The sequence below is a fragment of the Ranitomeya imitator genome, chromosome 5 (genome assembly GCF_032444005.1).
Source record: "Ranitomeya imitator isolate aRanImi1 chromosome 5, aRanImi1.pri, whole genome shotgun sequence".
NCBI classification, from domain to species: Eukaryota; Metazoa; Chordata; class Amphibia; order Anura; family Dendrobatidae; genus Ranitomeya; species Ranitomeya imitator.
Window position 1 is genome coordinate 496689372 of NC_091286.1, and position 14225 is coordinate 496703596.

Sequence of the window (14225 nt, forward strand, 5' to 3'; positions counted from 1 at the left end):
AAAAAATTGTTGGAAAACATTGGGATTTACTGAAAGGGGACAAAATAATTGGGGATCAGATACAATCTAAACCCAGATTTGTTTTCACCAAAAGTCAAAATCTGGGTAATGTGATTGCTCCCTCAATTCCTACCTATAATCAAAGAGCAGGTTTTATCTCTCTTACTGGAAGTAAAAAACCTGGCTTTGTCCCATGTTACAACTGCGGAATGTGTAAATCTCTCAATTTAACAAAGCAATGTACCATTTCAAACGGTACAATAGAACTTAAAATCCGCAATTTTATCACCTGTACCACTAAGGGGGTGATCTACTCTTTAAAATGCCCTTGTGGGAAGCTATATGTGGGGCGCACGAATGAACAGCTAAATCTAATGGTCACTACTAGTGATGAGCGAGTGTACTCGTTGCTCGGGTTTTCCAGAGCACGTTCGGGTGATCTGCAAGTATTTGTTAGTGTTCGGAAATTAAGTTTTCATCGCCTCAGCTGAATGATTTACAGCTATTAGCCAGGCTGAGTACATGTGGGGGTTGCCTGGTTGCTAGGGAATCCTCACATGTAATCAAGCAGGCTAGTAGATGTAAATTATTCAGCTGCGGTGATGAAAACTTAATCTTCGAACACTAACAAATACTCAGAGACCACCCGAGCAACGAGTACACTCGCTCATCACTAGTCAATACTCCATGCTAATTCATCTGGATCTCTCTGCAGCATTCAACACTGTGGATCATCAGCTCCTCCTCACTATGCTCTGCCCCATCGGCCTCAAGGACACCGTTCTCCTCCTACCTCTCTGACTACTCCTTCACTGTATCTTTTGCTGGCTCATCCTCCTCTCATATTCCCTTTACTGTCGGGATTCCTTAAGGATCAGTCCTAGGCCCCCTTCGATTTTCCTTGTATACTGTCCCTATTGCAAAAACAATCAGTAGATTTGGTTTCCAGTACCATCTCTATGCTTATGACACCCAATTATACACCTCTGCTCCTGACATGAAGCCTTCATCATTACAAAACACCATTGACTGTCTTACCTTTGTCTCCAACATAATGTACTCCCTCTATCTAAAACTGAACTCCTTGTGTCTCCTCCCTCCACTAACTTACCTATGCCCGACATTGCGATTTCCGTGTGTGATTCTACCATTACTCCCCAGCAACATGTCTGCTGATGTCTTGGGGTCATACTTGATTCAGAGCTTTCATTCACCCCCACATTTGACCACTGGCTTGTTCTTGTTCTCTACATCTCAAAAACATTTGTAGAATTCAACCTTTTCTTTCTTTTGACTCTGCAAAAACTCTTACTGTTGCTCTTATTCATTCTCGTTTGGACTATTGTAGCTCTCTACTAATTGGTCTCCCTCTTACCAAACTCTCCCCTCTCCAATCTGTCTTGAATGCTGCAACCAGGATCATATTCCTCACAAACCATTATACCGGTGCCTCTACCTTATGCCAGTTATTGCATTGGTTACCCATCCACTCCAGAGTTCAATATAAACTTATCACTCTCACCCACAAAGCTCTGCATGGTTCAGCAGCACCCTATATCTCCTCCCTCGTCTCAGTCTACCACCCTACCCGTGCCCTCCATTCTGCTAATAACCTAAAGTGAACATCCTCAATAATCAGAACCTCGCACTCCTGTCTCCAAGACTTCTTGCATGCTGCGCCAATTCTTTGGAAGGCACTACCCAGGATAATTTGAATAATCTCCAATACCCACAGTTTTAAGCGTGCCCTAAAAATGCATTTCTTCTGACTGGCCTTCCCCCTCAACACAATTATTTAACTATACATGTGTTGCCCATTCAAAATTTTCTTCATAACCTGGACCCTTGTATCATGTTCTCACGCGCTTTATGCATTTAATAGCCCTCTGTGTCTGTACTTTCATACATACTGGTTGGTAACCATTCCATGCGGCATTACATGAACACCTGATTTATTACATTGATGGCTGGACCATACAATGAAAGCAATTGTTACTATCCACCTTTTGTGTCTTCCCTATTTCCTCATAGATTGTGAGCTTGTGAGCAGGGCCCTCACTCCTTTTGGTATCTGCGGGAAGCATCTGGCAAAACTTGGTTTTATAATATGGATCTAAGAGAGAGGCAACCCAGTAGTCAGCGTTATTCCAAATCATAAGTATATGGGGATCATGTTGCAGATAGTGCAGCAAGAAGGCACTCATATGTCAGGCTCTACCGAGAGGTCAAAGACCATGCTGTGTTGGTGGCTGGGTAACAATGATGCGTGTTTCCTCCATCCCCTCCTGCCAACCACGATCAACAGAGATCGTGGTTGCGGGAGTAATCCCTCCCTTGGCACCCACCTGTGTGACAACAGTCTTGAACTTAGAGACAATGTTATCCCTTCGGCATCCTCATCTCCTTCCTCCTCTTCTTCTGGGACCACTATCTCCTCCATCAGGCTATTCAAAGTCTGCTCCAGCATATAGTTGACCGGTATACAGATGCTGATGTTGGTGTCGTCAGCACTAACCATCTTAGTAGCCATTTCAAAACTGTGCAGAAGGCTGCAGAGTTCCTTGATCTGTGCCCACTTCTTAAACATGATATGCACCACATCGTTACTGTGTTGGCCCAGGCTATACAACATGACATACTGCACCAGGGCTCATTGCTTTTGCCAGTCGCTGCAACATGTGCAGAGTGGAATTCCACCATGTCGGCACATCGCATATCAACCTGTTAACTGGCATGGACAAAGATCTGTGTATTATTATTATTATTTATTGTTATAGCGCCATTTACTTAGTAAAAACAAGTACAATAATCTTAACCCCTTCATGACCGGGGGATTTTTCATTTTTCCGTGTTCGTTTTTCGCTCCCCTCCTTCCCAGAGCCATAACTTTTTTATTTTTCCGTCAATTTGGCCATGTGAGGGCTTATTTTTTGCGGGACGAGTTGTACTTTTGAATGACATTATTGGTTTTAGCATGTCATGTACTAGAAAACGGGAAAAAAATTCCAAGTGCGGTGAAATTGCAAAAAAAGTGCAATCCCACATTGGTTTTTTGTTTGGCTTTTTTGCTAGGTTCACTAAATGCTAAAAATGACCTGCCATTATGATTCTCCAGGTCAGTACGAGTTCATAGACACCTAACATGACTAGGTTATTTTTTATCTAAGTGGTGAAAAAAAATTCCAAACTTTGCTAAAAAAAAAAAAAAAAAATTGCGCCATTTTCCGATACTCGTAGCGTCTCCATTTTTCATGATCTGGGGTCGGTTGAGGGCTTACTTTTTGCGTGCCGAGATGACGTTTTTAATGATAGCATTTTGGTGCAGATACGTTCTTTTGATCGCCCGTTATTGCATTTTAATGCAATGTTGCGGCGACCAAAAAAAGTAATTCTGGCGTTTCGAATTTTTTTCCCGCTACGCTGTTTAGCGATCAGGTTAATACTTTTTTTTAATTGATAGATCGGGCGATTCTGAGCGCGGCGATACCAAATATGCGTAGATTTGATATTTTTTTTATTGATTTATTTTGATTGGGGCGAAAGGGGGGTGATTTAAACTTTTATGTTTTTTTTATTTTTTTCACATTTTTTTAAACTTTTTTTCTTAACTTTTGCCATGCTTCAATAGCCTCCATGGGAGGCTAGAAGCAGGCACAGCACGATCTGCTGATCGCTGCTATGTAGCAGAAATGGAGGTGTGCTGTGAGCGCCGACCACAGGGTGGCGCTCACAGCCATCGCTCATCAGTAACCATAGAGGTCTCTGGGACCTCTATGGCTACAATATACAAGCATCGCCGACCCCCGATCATGTGACGGGGGTCGGCGATGACGTCATTTCCGGCCGCCCGGCCGGAAGCGGTAGTTAAATGCCGCTGTCTGCGTTTGACAGCGGCATTTAACTAGTTAATAGGTGCGGGCAGATCGCGATTCTGCCCGCACCTATTGCGGGCACATATCAGCTGTTCAAAACAGCTGACATGTCCCGGCTTTGATGCGGGCTCACCGCGGAGCCCTGCATCAAAGCAGGGGAGCCGGCATCGGACGGTATAGTACGTCCGATGCCGGTAAGGGGTTAAACAATACAAGTCATAACTGGTACAGGAGGAGTGAGGACCCTGCCCGCGAAGGCTCACAATCTACAAGGGATGGGTGAGAATACAGTAGGTGAGGATAGAGCTGGTCATGCAGCGGTTTGGTCAATCGGTGGTTACTGCAGGTTGTAGGCTTGTCTGAAGAGGTGGGTCTTCAGGTTCTTTTTGAAGGTTTCGATGGTAGGCGAGAGTCTGATGTGTTGTGGTAGAGGGTTCCAGAGTAGGGGTGATACACGAGAGAAATCTTGTATACGATTGTGGGAAGAGGAGATAAGAGGGGAGTAGAGAAGGAGATCTTGTGAGGATCGGAGGTTGCGTGTAGGTAAGTACTGGGAGACAAGGTCACAGATGTATGGAGGAGACAGGTTGTGGATGGCTTTGTACGTCATGGTTAGGGTTTTGTACTGGAGTCTCTGGGCAATGGGGAGCCAGTGAAGGGATTGACAGAGGGGAGAGGCCAGGGAATAGCGGGGGGACAGGTGGATTAGTAGGGCAGCAGAGTTTAGAATAGATTGGAGGGGTGGAAGCGTGTTAGAGGGGAGGCCACAGAGCAGGAGGTTGCAGTAGTCAAGGTGAGAGATGATGAGGGCATGGACTAGGATTTTTGCAGATTCTTGGTTGAGGAATGAACGGATTCGTAAAATATTTTTGAGTTGAAATCGGCAGGAAGTGGAAAGGGCTTGGATATGTGGTTTGAAGGAGAGATCAGCGTCAAGGATTACCCCGAGGCAGCGAGCTTGTGGGACTGGGGAGAGTGGGCAGCCATTTACTGTAATGGATAGGTTCATTGGGGGGGTTGCGTGAGATGGGGGAAAAAGATGATGAATTCTGTTTTGTCCATGTTAAGTTTCATGAATCTAGTGGAGAAGAAGGATGAAATAGTGGATAGACATTGAGGGATTCTGGTTAGTAAGGAGGTGATATCTGGTCCAGAGATGTAGATCTGTTTGTCATCAGCATAGAGGTGATACTGAAAGCCATGAGATTCTATGAGCTGCCCCAGGCCAAAGGTGTAAATGGAGAAGAGCAGGGGCCCAAGGACTGAACCTTGTGGGACTATGACAGATAGGGGGCGAGGTGAGGAGGTGGTGTGTGAGTGGGAGACGCTGAATGTCCGGTCTGTTAGGTATGATGAGATCCAGGATAGGGCCAAGTCTATGATGCCAAGGGATGAGAGGGTCTGTAATAATAGGGAATGGTCAACTGTGTCAAAGGCAGCCGACAGGTCGAGGAATAGGACAGAGTAGTGTCGCTTGCTCTTGGCAATTAAGAGGTCATTGGTGACCTTAGTTAGGGCAGTTTCAGTGGAATGGTGTGACCGGAAGCCAGATTGTAAGCGGTCAAAGAGGGAGCAAGAAGAGAGATGGGAGGACAGTTCAAGATATATGTGTTGTTGAAGTAGTTTAGGGGCATAAGGGAGAAGTGATATAGGGCGATAGCTAGATACAGACGATCGGTCAAGAGAGGGCTTTTTGAGGATAGGTGTATTGATGCAAGTTGATGATCTGAGGGGTGCAAATGATGGAAATGAGCACACAGCTTATGTGCTTTCTGGAGCAGCTCACTCAGGCCAGGATAGTGGCAGACAAAGCACTGTACCACCAGGTTGAGGATGTGAGCCATGCAAGGCACATGTGTGAGCTTACCTCGCCATAGGGCCACCACCAGATTCACACAGTTATTGGACATGGCCTTCCCTGGATGCAGGTTTAGCGGAGACAGCCATTATTCAAACTCAGCCTGGAGAGCTGTTCACAACTTTTCAGCTGTATGACTGCAATCTCTAAGGCATATTGATTTTAATACTGCCTGATAATGGTGAGCCCTGGCTGTTGGAACACATGTCTCATTAAGGCAGAGGTTGAGGGCGCAGGTGGAGGCCTCTATCTCTATGAGGAGACAGAGGAGGCAGAAGCAGTGGCGGAAGTTTTAAATGTAGAGGTTTGTCTTGCAAACCTTGGGGATTACAAGACTTGTGGAGCATCTCCTGCCCCCACAGCCACCAGAGTCACCCAGTGCCAATTCAGAGAGATGTAATGCCCTTGGCCATGCTTACTCGTCCAAGTATCTGTGGTGAAATGTGGGTGATGCGGTCTGCAACATACTGGTGTAGACCAGGCACAGCTTTCTTAGAAAAGTAATGGCAACTGGGTTATTGGTACTGGGGAACTGCAACAGCCATCAGCTTTCGATTGAAGGGGCGGCTGATGGTTGTTGAAGTTCGCTGGTCTGCATTTTTGCATAGTTGGATTCTCAGAGTAACACATGTTGATTGTGCAACAACCTTCATTCATACATGTAGTAGTCAAATTATTGCACTGTTTACCACTACTCAGTTTTATTTTGCAGATTTGGCAGATTTTGTGAGTTGGCTCATCCTTTGCAGTGTCAAAAAAGGCCCAGGCTAGGCAACCCTTGCCACTCCTGTGAGCTGCAGACCCGCAGACACTGCTTGCCACAGCCACAGTTGTGGCTGAGGATGGATTGCTCGTCATGGCTGCTTCACTAATTGTCTGCGATGTACGGCGCAATGCAACCTCCTCGTCTTCCTCCTCAGATGACCTACTCAGCTGTGTGCCTCTATGTTAATGCCAACTGGGATCTAACACCTCATCCTCTGTGCCTCAGATATGAGTCTCATCAGGATCAGCTCCCCCCAGGGGCTAATGTCTGATGATGAGGGTCCGAATACTGCTCAAACAATGATAGAATGTCGGCTTTGTAACAGCGCATGCACCACAGGCGTGCAGGATGTCCGTGTCACCGAGGGCTTCATCAGTGTAAATACCAGTGTCAAGGAGAAGGAACCGCCCATCAGTCACATGAGCAGGTCCTTGTCCGTTGCGGAAGAGCAGACCCGATAAAGACGCCATAGGCGATGCCCAGCAACCCATCTAAATTCTAAACATATATAAAGTGCATACTGTATGTGCTGTGACATGTAAGCAAGATCACATCGAATATTACAGAAGCATACATGCTGTGACATATAAAGTGCGTGCATATTGTAACATGTGAGCAAGATCATACTATACATTATAGACCAAGAGTAATATATCAAGTGTATAGCCTATTAATTCTAATTGTGACCTTACTGAAAAAAGGAAAATAAAAAATGAAAAAGAAAAAGTTAAATTTAAGTATATATTGTAAAATAAAACTAAAAATTGTATGAAAAACATTAATACATTAAAAATTAAAATACAATCGTAAAAAAGTGAGATCTGATGATAATAAAGTACAAAAGTGTATGTGCACACTATTTATACATATATGAAAAAGCTTAAAAATTGCATAAAAGCTTTCCATAATTATACCCATCACATAATTATAATAACAAAAATGAAGTACAAAAAAAAATTTTATATATCTATATATTTATATATACATATATATATACATACACATTTATACATACATATATACATACATACAATATATATTTGTAGATTGTGAGCCCTCGCAAGCAGGGATCTCTCTCCTCCTGTACCAGTTGTGACTTTTATTGTTCAAGATTATTGTACCTGTTTTTATCATATATACCCCTCCTCACATGTAAAGCGCCATGGAATAAATGGCGCTATAATAATAAATAATAATTATATTATATAATATATTATATGATATAATATATACATACACACACATACACATATATATATATGTATGTGTATGTGTATGTGTATATATATATATATACATATATATATATATGTGAATATAGGCTTTTCCATGCTGTCTTCCATACCGTCAAAAAAAATGGGAGGGGGGAAGGTATCCATAATAAAGCCACAACAGCAAATCAAGTGTGGTAGCTGAGAAACTGTATAGAAATAAAATAAAATGTAAGAATCAAAAACATGTACAAATTATATATTAATTAAAAAAATTTATATACAAAAAGACACAACGACACCATTTAAAAACATGAAGGCAGGTGATTCAAAGAAATGGAGCAAAACTTAGCGTTTCACTCAACGTAGTACGTAGTTCCCAAATCCAACGGGATTCCTTTTGGGCTAAGAGACGGCTGACATTCCCACCCCGAAGATCCATATGAACACAATCAATACCCTTCACTCGAAAACCAGTGGGTTCACACGAATGGTATTGTTTAAAATGCCTTGGAATACTTTTAAGTAAACAAACCACTCGGTGAGAGAAACTCACGTAAATAAATAAGTAATATTCACTATAAAAAAATCTAAGAACCTGCTCAAAAGTGAATATATAGAATCCAAGTATCAGATACTTTAAAATATCTTTAATAAATATACTGTATATACTCGAGTATAAGCTGAGATTTTCAGCCCACATTTTTGGGCTGAAAGTGCCCCTCGGCTTATACTCGAGTCACGGTCGGCGGTGGGGTCGGCGGGTGAGGGGGAGAGAGGTCTGAGGCATACTTACCTGCTCCAGGTGCTCCTGGCGCTCCCCCTGCCCGTCCCACGGTCTTCGGTGCTGCAGCTCTTCCCCTGCTCATTAAACTTATGAATATGGACTCCACTCCCATAGGGGTGGAGCCGCATATTCATTCCTCTAATGAGCGGTGCCAGTGACCGCTGACAGAGCAAGAGGCTGCGGCACCTGAAGACCAGCTGTCCGGGAGAAGGAGCGGGACGCCGGGAGCAGGTAAGTATTACATAGTCACCTGTCCACGTTCCACACGCCGGGCGCCGCTCTGTTTCCCGTCCTCTGGCTCTGACTGTTCAGGTCAGAGGGTGTGATGACGTATAGTGTGCGCGCCGCCCTCTGCCTGATCAGTCGGTGCGGAGAGACGCCGAGACGGGACGCTGAGGAGCTGCAAGCAAGAGAGGTGAATATGGCGTTTTTTTATTTTTTATTGCAGCAGCCGCAGCATTATATATACCGGTAGCACAGTTTTATATGGCACATCTATGGGGCAATAATGAACGGTGCAGAGCACTATATGGCACATCTATGGGGCAATAATGAACGGTGCAGAGCACTATATGGCACAGCTTTATATGGCACATCTATGGGGCAATAATGAACGGTGCAGAGCACTATATGGCACAGCTTTACAGGTCCTTCTCAAAAAATTAGCATATAGTGTTAAATTTCATTATTTACCATAATGTAATGATTACAATTAAACTTTCATATATTATAGATTCATTATCCACCAACTGAAATTTGTCAGGTCTTTTATTGTTTTAATACTGATGATTTTGGCATACAACTCCTGATAACCCAAAAAACCTGTCTCAATAAATTAGCATATTTCACCCATCCAATCAAATAAAAGTGTTTTTTACTAACAAACAAAAAAACCATCAAATAATAATGTTCAGTTATGCACTCAATACTTGGTCGGGAATCCTTTGGCAGAAATGACTGCTTCAATGCGGCGTGGCATGGAGGCAATCAGCCTGTGACACTGCTGAGATGTTATGGAGGCCCAGGATGCTTCAATAGCGGCCTTAAGCTCATCCAGAGTGTTGGGTCTTGCGTCTCTCAACTTTCTCTTCACAATATCCCACAGATTCTCTATGGGGTTCAGGTCAGGAGAGTTGGCAGGCCAATTGAGCACAGTAATACCATGGTCAGTAAACCATTTACCAGTGGTTTTGGCACTGTGAGCAGGTGCCAGGTCGTGCTGAAAAATGAAATCTTCATCTCCATAAAGCATTTCAGCCGATGGAAGCATGAAGTGCTCCAAAATCTCCTGATAGCTAGCTGCATTGACCCTGCCCTTGATGAAACACAGTGGACCAACACCAGCAGCTGACATGGCACCCCACACCATCACTGACTGTGGGTACTTGACACTGGACTTCAGGCATTTTGGCATTTCCTTCTCCCCAGTCTTCCTCCAGACTCTGGCACCTTGATTTCCGAATGACATGCAAAATTTGCTTCCATCAGAAAAAAGTACTTGGGACCACTTAGCAACAGTCCAGTGCTGCTTCTCTGTAGCCCAGGTCAGGCGCCTCTGCCGCTGTTTATGGTTCAAAAGTGGCTTTACCTGGGGAATGCGGCACCTGTAGCCCATTTCCTGCACATGCCTGTGCACGGTGGCTCTGGATGTTTCCACACCATACTCAGTCCACTGCTTCCTCAGGTTCCCCAAGGTCTGGAATCGGTCCTTCTCCACAATCTTCCTCAGGGTCCGGTCTCCTCTTCTCGTTGTACAGCGTTTTCTGCCACATTGTTTCCTTCCAACAGACTTACCATTGAGGTGCCTTGATACAGCACTCTGGGAACAGCCTATTTGTTGAGAAATTTCTTTCTGGGTCTTACCCTCTTGCTTGAGGGTGTCAATGATGGCCTTCTTGACATCTGTCAGGTCGCTAGTCTTACCCATGATTGGGGTTTTGAGTAATGAACCAGGCAGGGAGTTTATAAAAGCCTCAGGTATCTTTTGCATGTCTTTAGAGTTAATCAGTTGATTCAGAAGATTAGGGTAATAGGTCGTTTAGAGAACCTTTTCTTGATATGCTAATTTATTGAGACAGGTTTTTTGGGTTATCAGGAGTTGTATGCCAAAATCATCAGTATTAAAACAATAAAAGACCTGACAAATTTCAGTTGGTGGATAATGAATCTATAATATATGAAAGTTTAATTGTAATCATTACATTATGGTAAATAATGAAATTTAACACTATATGCTAATTTTTTGAGAAGGACCTGTATATGGCACATCTATGGGGCAATAATGAACGGTGCAGAGCACTATATGGCAGAGCTTTCTATGGCACATTTATGGGACCATAATGAACGGTGCAGAGCACTATATGGCAGAGCTTTCTATGGCACATCTATGGGGCAATAATGAACGGTGCAGAGCACTATATAGTGCTGAAATATAGATATATATAGTGATCCGGGACTCCAGCTCCCTGGGAGTCACTCCAGCTGGAGTCCTTGGGAGTCACGGATCAGTTCTATACTGGTACGTATATCCTCTACTTACCACTTATGCACTTTACTCATTCTTGGTAGACTACCTATAAGATTTGCACCTTATGTGGATATTTTTTGGAGGTTATTCATTTAGCTAGTTATATTTGTATATACTATGGGATCTGTGCCCCTTATGATGTATTCACTTTTTGTACTATGATATTTACTGTGATGTTTTCTGTCAGTTTCTCCTTGTTTTTAATAATTATATTTAATAAAATTATTTTAAAGTATCTGATACTTGGATTCTATATATTCACTTTTGAGTAGGTTCTTACACTTTTAAGTAAGTCAATGTTGACCTCCTCTTTGGCAGCTAATATGTCCCTTATATGCTCTCTTACTCTTACTTGAAGGGCTCATGATGTCAAGCCAATATAGATTTTTGTACAAGAGCAAGAAGCAGACTAAACCGCTGCTGAGGTTGAACAAGTGATGGTATGAGTGATTTTAAAACCCGACCGTCCAATGAGACAAATTCCTTATGTTTCAATGTTAGAGCATGCCACACATTTCCCACATGGCTTGCATCCCCAAACTAACTGTAGATTTTGTTGTCCGGTATAGAAAGATAAGGAAGGGGCTTTGGGTGTGTAGTAGCTCCTAACCAGGATATCCCCCAAGTTTTGTGATCATCTCGCTGTAATTGAGGGTTCGGAGGAAAGATATTGTTTGGGTCCGCCAATAGTATAGGCCAATGTTTCTTCACAATCTCAGACAACCTGTTCCATTGTGAATTATATGTTGTCACCAATCTTACTTGGTTTGTTGGTTCTTTTTTACCAGAGAAATACAATAGTAGATGGCAATCCATAATTCTGGCCCTGCTGTATGCTTTCTTAAATTGCTCTTTTGCTATATCCTCTCTCCAAGAAGCGGGTTTTCATTTCCATTGCTCTAGATTCAAAATCAGTCATATTGGAACAAATTCTTCTAATGCGGAGAAACTGAGCCGTAGGAACAGCATTCACTAGATATGGAAGATGTGAAGAACTTGCATGGAGAACCAAATTCACTGCTGTGTCCTTATGGAAGGCATCAGAAACCAAGAGACCATCATGGCCCCTCTTGACCAAGACATCCAAAAATCCAATATGATGATAACTAGAATTGTGAGACAAATGTATATTAAGATCTTTCTGGTTGAAATCCTGAAAAAGGAGTCAAGTTCAATAGAAGTACCTCACCAGATCAGGATGTGGTTGATGTAGCAGGTCCAAAATACTACCCGCTCCATCGACACACCCTGATCTGACAAGAACAGATGCTTCTCCAACAGCCCCAGGAACAGATTAGCATAAGAGGGCACACAAGCCGCCCCCATTGCTGTCCCCTGGAGCTGCAGGTAGAGGATCAGATAAAAAGTAAAAAATTATGAGTGAGTAAAAATTGCAAAAGCCACAACGAAAACTCAGATTCATCAGTTGAAAAATTTGTCATGGCCATGAAATTTTGGATCGCATGTTAATAGGAATATAGGTAGCGGCCACACCTTTCCCGTATATCAAAGGAATATTAGATTGGGGATACTAGATATATAGTACAACTGATCAGATGGTCTTCTTACATTCAGTCGTATCCCTAATAATCTGGTGGTCAACACACGTTAACTTTGCAGTTTTAAATTGTCCTATTAGGCTACGTTCACATTTGCGTTGTTGGGCGCAGCATCGGCGACGCAACCAACAATGCATGTACACAACGCAGCGTTTTGCGACACATGCGTTGTCATAAGATCGTACAGAGCAGGAATTTCAGCGCAGGGAAAACGCTACAAGTAGCGTCCTCTGCACCCTGTCTGTGCATCAATATGACGCATGCGTCGCAAAGTGCAATACAACGCATAGCGGCGCATGTCCATGCGCCCCCCATGTTAAAGATAGGGGTGCATGACGCATGAGTCGGTATGCGTCGACGACGCTGCGCCCAACACCGCAAATGTGAACGTTGCCTTAGTTCAATAAAAGTTATGTTTTAGTATAGTTTTTAGTTAGGGATTAGTTGCCTTCGGCAAATTGTAAGTTATATAATTACCCTATGCTGACTATTGAACAACAATGTATTGTTTATTCAGCAGCCAATGACACAAGCTGTTGTGTCAGGACATTGTGGATGTTTCCTGTGCCCTGATTGGCTAGCCACAATGTGCACACAAAGTTTGGGGGGGAAAAATCCTGTTTACAAGAACGCTGAGCCTCTGAGCTCTGCAAACCTCCTCCCCTCATCAAACACATGCCAAATGATACACCACCATTATCGTTGCTAAAGGGCTGAAAATATTTTTGTGGCAACGCAAATATTTTCCCGGACTTGTTACCGATTTTTACCAATTTTATAAAATTTTGCTCATGTTTCCGATCAAGAATCCGAAAGTGCCATATTTGTGCCGAATTTATTTGACGATTGTTTTCTGAACAAATGCGCTCATCACTAATCCTTACAAGAAAAAAAAATTCCGCCACTACCCAGCATGGCACAGTGCATCTTGTGTTCATATTCCTATGCCAGTACATAATATATATGCTTGTATGCATTACCTTGGAATTGTTAGTTTTCATACTTCACCTGCAGGATCTACAAGAGTAATAAGATATGGATGTAGTGACATCCACTGGACACATTCACAGTAACACAATGAAAACACACCTTTTCATGTCAGGAATCCATAAGTCCATTTTATATTGTTCTGCCATACAGAGTGAATGGTTACTGATGGAGCAATGCACACACATCCCCTGCTGGTCCGGCTGACAGACACAGCCTGCTGATTAGCTTTTCATGTCATACGTGGACAATTTGATTCTGCAAGAGCCAAGTTTATGACATCTATACACCTAATGGGGAATATGGATTGACATGAGTTGTACAGATAGAACAACCCTTTAAACAACTGCCAGATTATTGCCATTGGAACATCTCCAAAATACTATCCAGTCCAAATGTTATGGTTATTTTTTCATTACTAACTGGTTGCCAAATAGTATCGAAATGAAAAACAAAAGACACCATATATAAAAATGAATGACAACTTTGAGGAGTGTTTGATGATTTCCAATAATAATTCCTATTGGGTTTGCTTGGACTGTAGCAGTGAATGCATTAAAGGGACTATGTTCTATAAAAAAAATTGAAGTATTACATTATTGTTTTTATCACATTTTAAAAAATATTATTAAACATGTTATTTTTTTTATATTTCCCA